The following is an 11,129-nucleotide window of genomic DNA, read 5'->3' as shown; positions in this document are numbered from 1 at the left end:
CAATAATGTTGAGACTTGTGTTTTGGGGAGGTAAATCCATGGTAGGTATGTGCAGATATGCAATGAACTTTGATGTATGCCAAAGTGTTTGGGTAATGGCTCTTTGGGAATCATCTTGTTGATCAAACTGTGTTGTCTGTGCAAATAACAAATTGCATGCTTTGCGTCAGGCTGTAATAAAGTGTCTAAAGATACAAATACGTTCATACCCTGGTTCATCCAGTGTGCATCCAGTCATAGGTCTGTGTTAAGTGATTTAAAAAAAATACTGGAAAGACTGGGCTGAAAATGAATGAAAAAGCAGCCAATGTTCAAAAAAAAAACAAAGACAAAGCCTGGAAAACTATTGCTCTACACCATTTTAAAACATTACAAAAGTGTCTGGCTCCTTGGAAGCAAAACATGCTGGGTGGATCTTTTTTTTGGTGGTAGTTTTTTTTTTTTTGTTGTTTCTTTGTGTGGGCTTTAACGTTATGCACTTCCCTTAACTTTGAAATCCCTGCCTGGTAGTGTTTTTTAGTTCAACGAAATGCTTAATAATGCATTGAGTAGCCTTAAGTAAATTTAAATGGGTGAGTTACATAAAAATTAACTGTTCTGACTCAAATACAACTCAGATAAGAAGATTAAATGGCTGACCAGCTCTGAATACTTGCTTAGCACAGCATTATAGGCATGTTTCAGTGTCAGCGAAAACACAGAGATTAGCACTAATAACTATACTTATAGAAAGTCCATTTTCTCTGCCCTTCGGTTTGTACTCAGTTGGAGGCTGTTTTCCCAACTCTGCAAGATGTTGACTGAGAGGATGAAACCCCATTGATAGACAGGACAATTCTGTAATGCAGGAATACTTATTTGCATAACCTAGATAATTTTTTGTTGGCATATAAATGTATTCTGTTTGTGGATGTAAACAAACCCAAATTCACCATAATAATGCTCTAATTTCACGCTACACAGCTGAGGTGTATTAAAACCAGTAACCTTTAAGCACTCCAGCCTGAAAATCTGCTTTAATCATCTAAAACGCTTACTTATTTTAGAAAAATGTCATTAGGTGATATTAATATCTTTAATATTACCTCATGGCATTTTGGATATTAAATATCTCCAAGACAACGAAGACTCAGATGTATTACCTTTTATCTTCTGAGAAGTGGGCGGAGGGGGGGGGGGCTTTTTTTTGTAATTTATAAAAATAGTTATAAAATAGTTATAAAATAGTTATAAAATAGTTATAAAATAGTGTTTTTTGAAATTTACAAATAAAGTAATCAACCTATTTTAAAACAAACACATATTCAAGCTTCAGCTTTTAAATCTATTGCCTTTGTTTTTCATTTTTATCATTCATTAAAATGTTAACAGTTAGAACTGATGGTCTGATCAAAGCCACCTTTGTACTGTTAGATTTTTCCAAATATTGGATTGTAGCACCCAGTAATGTTATTATTTCTTGAAAAATGTAATTAAATCTGTGCATAATTTGATTAAAATCTATGCACAGCTAAAATTTAATATCTTGATCAATAATTAAATGAAACTATGTTGATTGATATCCTAATAAGATTTTCTGGTATTAAAATTTTGCACCAGCTCATGGCAACAGCTGAATTCAGTCTATTCCTCCGTTACTGTGTTTTTTAAAATCTGCGTTATTGCCTCAGTAAGTGCTTAGTGGCTACCAGTTACACTCAGCGCCCTCTCTATTTGGTTACCTGTTTAACTCCTCGTTAATGCAACCATCTAATCAGCCAGTCAAATCAACGCATTAAGGTATTTAAACATTGTATCAATGACCTGCTGAAGTTAATATCAGAATGATAAGTGACTCTGAATTGGACATGGTTGGAACCAGAATGGATGATCTGAGTATTAGAGAAACCTCTGATCTACTGGTTTCCACACAAAGATCTTTATTTTATATAGAGAAAGATCAGAAAAAAATATCCAGAGGGAAGCGAATCTCTGGGTGAAAAATCGCTTTGTTCATGCCAAAGGAGAATGGGCCGATTGCTTTGCGGTGATAGGAAGGCAGCAGTAACTCAAATAACCCCTTGTTACCACCAAGGTATCTGGAAGAGCATCTCTGAGCACACAACCAGTTGAACACCACACCAGGTGCCACTCTGATCATCTAAGAACTGGAAACTGACACTACAGAGGCTTCATACAGAATCACCTAAACTGAATAAGAGAAAACTGAAAAACGTTTGCCTGATCTACTGAGTCTAGATTTTTTCAGATGGTAGGGTCCAAATTTGGAGTAAACAAGGTGAAAGCATGGATCCTTTCTGCCTGTTATGGCCTCTATTTGTATAACGCTTTGTCTTATGAACACAACATCAGGCTGCTGGTCGTGTAATGGTCTAGAGTAGCGGTCCCCAACCTTTTTTGCGCCACGGACAGCTTTAATGTCAGACAATATTTTCACGGACCAGCCTTTAAGGTGTCGCAGATAAATACAACAAAATAAAATGATACGACCAAGACAAAAACTGTGGTATTTTGTAAATATAATAATAAATGCAAATTCACTGTGTAATTGTGTAACTTTATTAGCAGCGTCCTCCTAAAATACGGCAACAACATTGAGAGTAACATCATGCTCTCTGGTCGCTATGGTAGCGTGAAAATATTTCTTTCAAAATAAGACACACAACTACAACACGGGAAAAGACCCAGGGAAACAGAGTTAACGATAAAAACCCTGAAAACCATACATTTCACACCCGAGCCTCAACTCTCGTGGCCCGGAACCAAACGACTCACGGACTGGTACCGGTCGGTTGGGGACCTAACAAAAAAGTTTAAAAAGTACTGCTTTAATTTATAATCCCAAATAGTAATTGATTTTCATTTCTAAATCAGTTATTTTCCAGTTAGTTTTCACTTTTATTTTGTTTATAATTAACTTTAATGTCAGCTTGTGATCTGAGTTTAATCTTTACTTTTGGAAAGTTTCACTTTAGTTTCAGCATCATTTTTAGTCTGTTTGATTGAAGCTATTTTAATGAAGCTCTGACAGCTTAATTTTCCATTTAATATAAGGTACTTTAAAGGTTTTAGTGAAATTGGACTGTAGTGTCTCACAATTTTGAACTACTCTGTAGACATGTATCCACACATTCCTGTATGATATATCTGATTACTGAAGAAAGGAAAAAAAAAGTCTGATCCTCAAAACAAGCTGGCGAGGGTCCATCAAGCATTTGTACTGACGGGGGTCTGTAACCTGATGATGTCATACTGTTATGAAAATCCTCATCTTGTACTTCACCCTGATTCCCAAATAACCTGCTGCATGGACTCCTCGAGTAATGATTTTTCACTACCAGAAGTGCAACAATATTTTTTTGGTGCATTGTTTTTGATAAATCAATTTTAATAGTTGTAATCTCTTGCTGAGAGATTTTATTTTCTCTGCCATTATCTCAATCATCTCCTCTCTTCTCCACGTATACCTGCTGCTTGTCAAATTGCAGCAAGGGGCAGGCTGAGTTTCCACAATTAAAAAACATATTTATCTCCTCACAGAATAAATTATACCTGCAATTAAATCATAAAAGAAAACACCTATAAAGAAATGTGTTACACGTGTTTTTTTTTCCAAATTTATATCGCATGCAGTAAGCCTTATATTGCAAATAAATATAATCACCCACCCGCACACGTGGCCTCAGTACTGATGCTTTCTTTTCAGTGCTTTCTCTTGAGGAAAACCCCAAATCCTGATAAGGAAACGGTGTTGAGACAAATACTGTAGGAATAATTAAACATAACTTTAAGAAACACTGAGTTAATGGTGAATTAACAGCAGATTGAACAATACAGCTTGAATAAGGTAGTCTGTTGTAGAAAAGTATTGTGTGATCTGAGAGTAATGCACATTTTGCCAAATTATTTCCATATGTGAATTAGAAGTAATTATTTTATGGATTTATATCAATTATTATAATTATAATTTATATACATTGATATAAATAAATGTTAACTTATAAATACATTTAATATTGAGTTTAAGATAAAAGAACCACTATATAAAAAAAAAATGCAGTGTGCACCTGTCACGTCAGGAGCACCTCATGCAAAAATCTGCCACATTAAGCCTACGGATGGCCATAAACATGCACACAAGTGATTTTTGTATGTGGGTGTACATTATATAAATATACCGTGTCAATATATTTAATTTCAGATGCAGGCACAGTAACATGTGCACAGAATAAGCTGCTTTATATGGGAACCAAATATGCTCATTTCTAATTCCATATATTTATTTTTGGACTCTTCAAGATTAGATTATATGGTTCCCCTTTTTTGAAAAATCTTTATTTATCTCACACTGGACCCTCAGCACCTCAGTTCATCTTCTGACTAAAACAAGCATGTTTAGTGCCTCTCTCTTTAAACCAACATTATCCTGATTGGCTCATGGTGATTACTTACATTTTAAGCTTTGGTTTAATGTGAATGTCCACCATATATTATTATACATATGTCAGAAAATAAGGAAAATTATTATAGGTCTCCTTTGATTCCATGTGCCCTTCTTATCTAGAAAAACAGGTTTATGCAGAACAAATTGTCTATTATTATTTTGATTATCTAAGTTATTTCAATTATTTTACAGTTATAAGAACCGGATGGTGCAATTTGTCCATAATACCTGACAAGATGATAGGAATAAAAAAGGCTTCATCAAAAAATTACTCAAACAGTGGTTAGTTCTTTAGATGACACTAGAACATATGATAACAGCCTTGAGTGAAGAAATTATGACAAAAATACCTCATCTAACTGAAAGGTGAATTATTGTGAATGCTGGATTTATTCATAATGGCTTCAGTCTCTTACTCATGCAGTTCTGTTATTGCTTCTCATTTTGCCTTCTCATTTTGCTTTGGAAGAACATTAAAGTACACCATGTGCGCTCTGTTTTTGTTTTAAAGGGACATTCTGTCAAAAATGTATCTTTTTGGTATTGAAAACTCAGTATGTTTAGAAAAAAGCAACGTTTTATGCTCTTTGTTTTTTTTTTTTTAAAAAAAGATATATTTTGGGTCAGTTTCAAAATTTATATGTCAAAACAAATAATTACAAATGTCTCATAATAAACGTGCCTCAAACAGCATAATTCCTCACTGTTCATCTGTCTTTTCATTATTTCCAAAAACTAATTGTTCAGTCAGATCTGCCCATTCCCATTCCTGGGGTGTCCAATGCTGTTTTATCAAAGCAGGTGGTGTGTCTCAGTTACATGAAAGGGTACTGCCATCAAAGGTACATGATGCACCACATTAATAGCATCTGTGAGACAGCGCTGTCACTGCCAACATTTTCAGTACAGGGTTACTGATGTAAATGAGGCATGCTTTAACCTAAACCACCTTCTTTCCATTAATCTAACAAGGTAGTTTTTAGAAAACAAACCTAATCAGGTGGTCTTCAGTGTCTAGTCTAACAAAGAACCTCTTAGTTTCAGAACCTAATCAGTTAAGGTCCAGTGCTAAAGAGGAAGCAAACGAAGTGAAAATCAAATTAATCCGTGACTGCTTAAAAAACAAACAAAAAGCTTAAATAATTCTATATTTATAAATGTATAATGTAAGTCAGGGGTGGGCAATTCCAGGCCCCGAGGGCCAGTGTTCTGCAGGTTTTAGATCTCACCTTGGGTCAACACACCTGAATCACATGATTAGTTCATTACCAGGCCTCTGGAGAACTTCAGGACATGTTGAGGAGCTAATTTAGCCATTTAAATCAGATGTGTTGGTTCAAGGACACATCTAAAACCTGCAGGGACACCGGCCCTTAGGGCCTGGAATTGCCCACCCCTGATGTAAGTCAATGTGAGATTGTTTTTTACCTATATTATCATTTGTAATGGATAAAATATATATAAAACATCATGTCTTGATGCAAGATAGATCATCCAGGAAGGTTGAGTTCCAGATTTGGTGAGTATTGTATTTGCTAACCAAGCTAACTAGCATTAGCTGATAAATCCACTCTCGTATTGAAACTTTGGCCCAAAAAACTACTATGGCAGCTGTCAAAACATTCCAACATGTTACCTACATGTTGGAATGTTTTGGCAGCTGCCATATTGCTGAATAATTACTACTGTGTACTTGCACATTACTACTTTTGACCCCAACACTGATCACAACAAAGAGGGGAAATACCTCCATGCACAAACATTTGACCACACAGCATGCAATTAATTTGCAGAAATGTAATGTCTTTGATATGCTGCAAAGTCTTTGTGATGACTCGTAAAGGGGAGCCAATGAGAATTGATAAAAGAATCGAATTCTCATGCCTACCCACATCTGACCAAGAGCTCTGAACGAACTTAACCCCAAACCCACCAGCATCATAAAGAATCATTTGTATTCAGAGAGAACTACATAGATGCCTGCTATTGTTTTCTCATGACAGCAGAGCCTTGACCAAATAGACCTATAGAAAAATGAAGTAAGGACACACCGTGCATTATTTTAATGTCAGTCATTGAAAAGAAGTCTCAAATAAGGACAGCCATTATTGATGAATGGAGGGGGGAATCCAGCGTCTTTTAAAGGCACGCCTCGATTGAAGTTGGCAGCTAGATAATGGTCTGACAAGCCATTCAAATTTCAGTCAGCGTCTGTCCTTGGCAAGTTACTGAAGCTAAGTGTTGATTGTGTTGTGATACGATGTGTTGAGCCATGTGTTGTCAGACTGCTGGGCTGCTGTTTTCCTGTGATTACTTTCTGCAGGCTGTTTTTTTTTTTTTTTGTGAGGGTGGATTGGAGATAAAGGTTGCTACTTTCACTACTCTGTCTACTTTACAAATGAGATTTTTTGATGGAAGGATGGCCCGTCAGTAATTAGATAAATGACAGATCTGATTTGTAGAGTAGATGCATTTGTCATTTACTGATGAAGATTAGTCTGGCAGCCTTTAGGTGGTGGCTGGTGGTGAATTTTCAGCCTGCCAGTTTCACACACATCTGCCCCATCTTATCTGTTTTTCTCCATCTGGCTGACTGATTCCACTGCGCAGCTCACAGCTGACATTTAATGGCAATAGCAGTGACAGGGGCTACGTCATAGCTGACACTTTGAACGCTACTGTTATGCTGTCAACTTATTTTAAACACCTAAAAGTCTACTCTATGTAACTTGAGTACAATAAAAGTCATTGCACTGTCCCCTAAAGTTCCCTGTCATGTGTCCCACTATCTGCTAAGATTTGACATTTATCATGCACTGAAAAAAATGTCTTTAACTCAAGCAGACGGAGAAAAAGAAACATACTGTAGACCATAATGTGGAAAATCATTGTATTTAGTTAATTCCTGGTTGAAATGTTGCATTTTTGTGGCTCTTATCTGGCAAACAGGAGCAGACAGCTCAAGTGTCATTATTCCTTGTGGTAAATAGACTAGACTAGGTTTTACTTCTTCTTCTTAAACCAGGTAACAATTGTTGTGCTATATATGTTTACATGCATCCTATACTCAAATAAGTGATATGATAGTGTTGGGCAACAACTAGTTCTATTTATATACTAGTCTCAAGTATAAACTCAATTTAATTGTAATTAGTTGGAATAACTGTGAAATGTATTTAATAAATTTCAGTTGCTAATTTAAATGCTGATTACAGTGTTGTTACATCCAGATATTATTTGTGAGAAAAACCTATACATAGGATGCAACATTTAGTCTGTGACTATGCAGAAATGTTTTCTTTTGACATGTTTCAAGATAACACAGGGCTTACGGGGCAGGATGCCTTACAAAGACCTGTCTGTGCATCTATACAAGCTCTATTTATTGATTTTCTCACCACCTCTTGGTTGTCAGTCAGACCGATGTGCATTCCTCTAAGGCCTGCTACCAGCTGACCATAGACTGTATATAAAAGATGGACATAACCATGAACTTATACATCAGCCACGGGTTTCTGGACTTTTTGGAACACCATGTTACCATATTTGAGTGAGAGGGTGGAGTGCTGAGTTGTTGGCTGATCGGAGCAGGCCTGGTTTGCAGACTCCAATTGCTGAATTACTCCAAAATGACAGATTGCTAAAATGGACTCTCTCTACCTTATAGCTTGTTATGTTATTGCTCAGATAATATAGATAAAAAATATTCAAAGCAAAGCAAAGACCTCGAGTAGCCATGGTGGAACTACAGTGTATGCCATGGCTTCATTTTTAGCCACAGTTTGCCACTTTGAGCTGACAATACCATGGTGGCAAGCCATATCCATCAGTTACACCTGCGTATTTAATCACATTTTAAACTTGATCACGATTTTAGCCTACCAAGATTTTAAAATTGCATGCTATGCTAATAGACATTTTTTTTAACCTTTATTTAACAAGGAAAAATAAAAATCTCTTTTCACAAGAGTGTCCTGGCAAAGAAGGACAGAAGTACATAAGTTCATCATAAGTTGCATAAATTAATAGCACATACACATACAAATCCATACGCTCGTTAACTACAGTCAAAGAGCAAAAACACAAAGCACAGAAACAACCAAGAAGTATGACCTTCAGTGTCAATAAAGAATGAAAACCTTTGTAGAAGCAATTGTCTAATGCCAGAAACAAAGGCAAAATATTTGCAGCTTAAAATAACTGCATTCAAGTAATTTAAAATTGTGAAACAAAAGAAAAATCGAGTGCCCCCTAAACCACTGACCACAGGTCTAAAAACACATTGTGTGTGTGTGTGTGTGTGTGTGCGCATAAATGGCACCACCTATGCTGTATGTAAAACGTTGCAGGCGAAAAAAATCAGTGAATAATGGATGAGAATAACTGTGATAATTATTTTGGCCATAATCGTGTATCCCTCTTGTCTGATATCGGAAAGAGGTTTTAACACAGATTTTGATCGTTTTATTAGTTATTTACTGTATTAGTCAGTATCATCAGTTATGGTATCTTCTAATATATTTTCCCATTCAAACATTGTCACAAAGAATAGATAATTTTGATTGCTTTGCATCATTTTCACATAACTGTACTACACGTTGAAATCTCATTACTGTTCTGTGCAACTTCAGCAAAGAGAGTTGGCACACAAGTGTTATGTCCTCAGGATAAGCAGGTTAGCCTAAATATCCTTCTGCTTCATGCTTTAGATCTTCCTTGGTAATTTCAATAAGTGCCTGCTAAGTGAGGTTAGATATTTTTTCCCTCCAGCATGTTCTGGGTCCCTAAACCAGGTGGATGTGCCCCAGATGACCGTACAGAGAGATATCAGTCTAGATTGGACATCCCTCCAAATCACTGAACCATCTCAGCGTGGTTCCTGGGACCTGATAGACCAATCTTTGTATTCTGACCTCCTTTGGATATCTGGGGACTTAACCTTACCTACCCTTAAAAGCAGAGTGGGACATCAATTCGCAAAATGCCACTCAAGTGGTTCTTTACCATGATACTGACGTACATAGTCATAGTCTTGGATTTTGCTGAATTTGTTTTTGCTTCTTTTTTAATGTGTTTAATGACTTTTCTAGTGCTTGAAGTTGTTAATTTTTGTCTTCGTCTTGATGCATGCTCAATCATCCAGGTAAATAAATCTCCAAAAGTTGATTCTGTTCATCTGGACGTAGCGTTTTGTGGGAGAAACGTTTCGTCACTCATCCAAGTGACTTCTTCAGTCTCAGCTGACTGTAGGTTTCCCCAATCTTATAAACAGTACATTGGCATAATGACTGAAACCAGCCCACTGAAGGAACAATGGGCTGGGAGGTCAGTTCCTTAATCATAATTATGCAAATTCTCATGACCATTGATCAACAACCACTGACCAAAACCCACTGATCAAAGCCCACTGATCAATGGCCATGAGTACCATTCACAGAGAGTTGGGGAATGGCTGCAATCACAGCATTGTAAGATGGCGAAAGATGTACCAGGGAGGATATGAAAAGTAGCAGGTTCTTAGACTGTGAGATTTCCATCAGTAATGGGGGACATCTAAAAGCTGACGTGTACTGTAAACCTACGCATACGAATCAGTATTTAAGGTTTGACTCTCATCATCCACTGGAGCACAAACTGGGTCTCATTAGGACGCTACAACACAGAGCGAACACCATCCCCACGCCATCTCTTGGTTCTGCAATGTTTATGTTTTATGTTCTATGTGAGGTGGAGCAAATATGAACAACCTACAAATACTGCCTGCTACCACGGATGGACAGAGAGTTAAATTAGCTCTCTTAAACGCAAGATCTGTATCAAATAAAACTCACGTTCTTCGGAACTTTTTTGGTACTCATAAGCTGGATGTCATGCTCCTAACTGAGACATGGCTGTGCGCTGGTGAAGTGGCACCCTTGCTGGAACTTTGCCCCTCCGATGCCAGCTTCTTCAGCTCCCCCAGGTTGTCTGGGAGGGGAGGCAGGGTAGCCTCTATCATCAAAGACTGCTTTAAATGCAAACTAATACAAAGTCCTGGTGTTTTTACCTCATTTGAGCCCCAACTCCTGACTTTAGGCTGTCCCGTGGTTCTAATTATAGTCATCTATTGTCCACCTAAATATAATGACTTGTTTATTTCCGACTTCTTGACATGTTTTATCACTCACTATGAAAGGATTCTTATAGTGGGGGACTTTAATATTCATCTGTGTTGTGAGGATAAAGCCCTGGTCAAAGATTTCTTAAATGTAATTGATTCCTTAAACTTCACACAATTTGTGTCTAGGCAAACACGTAAGGGCCACACCCTAGACCTTGTCTTGGGCTACGGGCTGAATGTATCAATGACTGAAAATTGTGTTTTACCTATTCTAGACCACTCAGCAATTTTATTTGATATTTTAATCCCTAAATCTCCAGCTTCTGAGAGGGGTTATATTAGCCCTGAAGCATTGCTTGGAGTTAAATTACATCTACCTGATGTGTTGAACCCTATTTTTACCCAGGAGTTACGTGTGGACACCTTGACTGCGAATCTTAATAATACACTTCTTGAACTACTGGACTCTGTTGCTCCCGTAAGGAAGTTGAAATGTCAAAAAAAAAACAAAAAAAACGAACCCTATGCCTTGGTTAAATGAGGAGCTCTTGAACCTGAGAAGAAATTGTAGAAAAGCAGAGCGTC

Source organism: Aulonocara stuartgranti (genome assembly GCF_965226115.1).
Source record: "Aulonocara stuartgranti genome assembly, chromosome: 11".
NCBI classification, from domain to species: Eukaryota; Metazoa; Chordata; class Actinopteri; order Cichliformes; family Cichlidae; genus Aulonocara; species Aulonocara stuartgranti.
The sequence above is the reverse complement of the archived record's forward strand: the minus strand, read 5'-3'. Positions refer to the sequence as shown.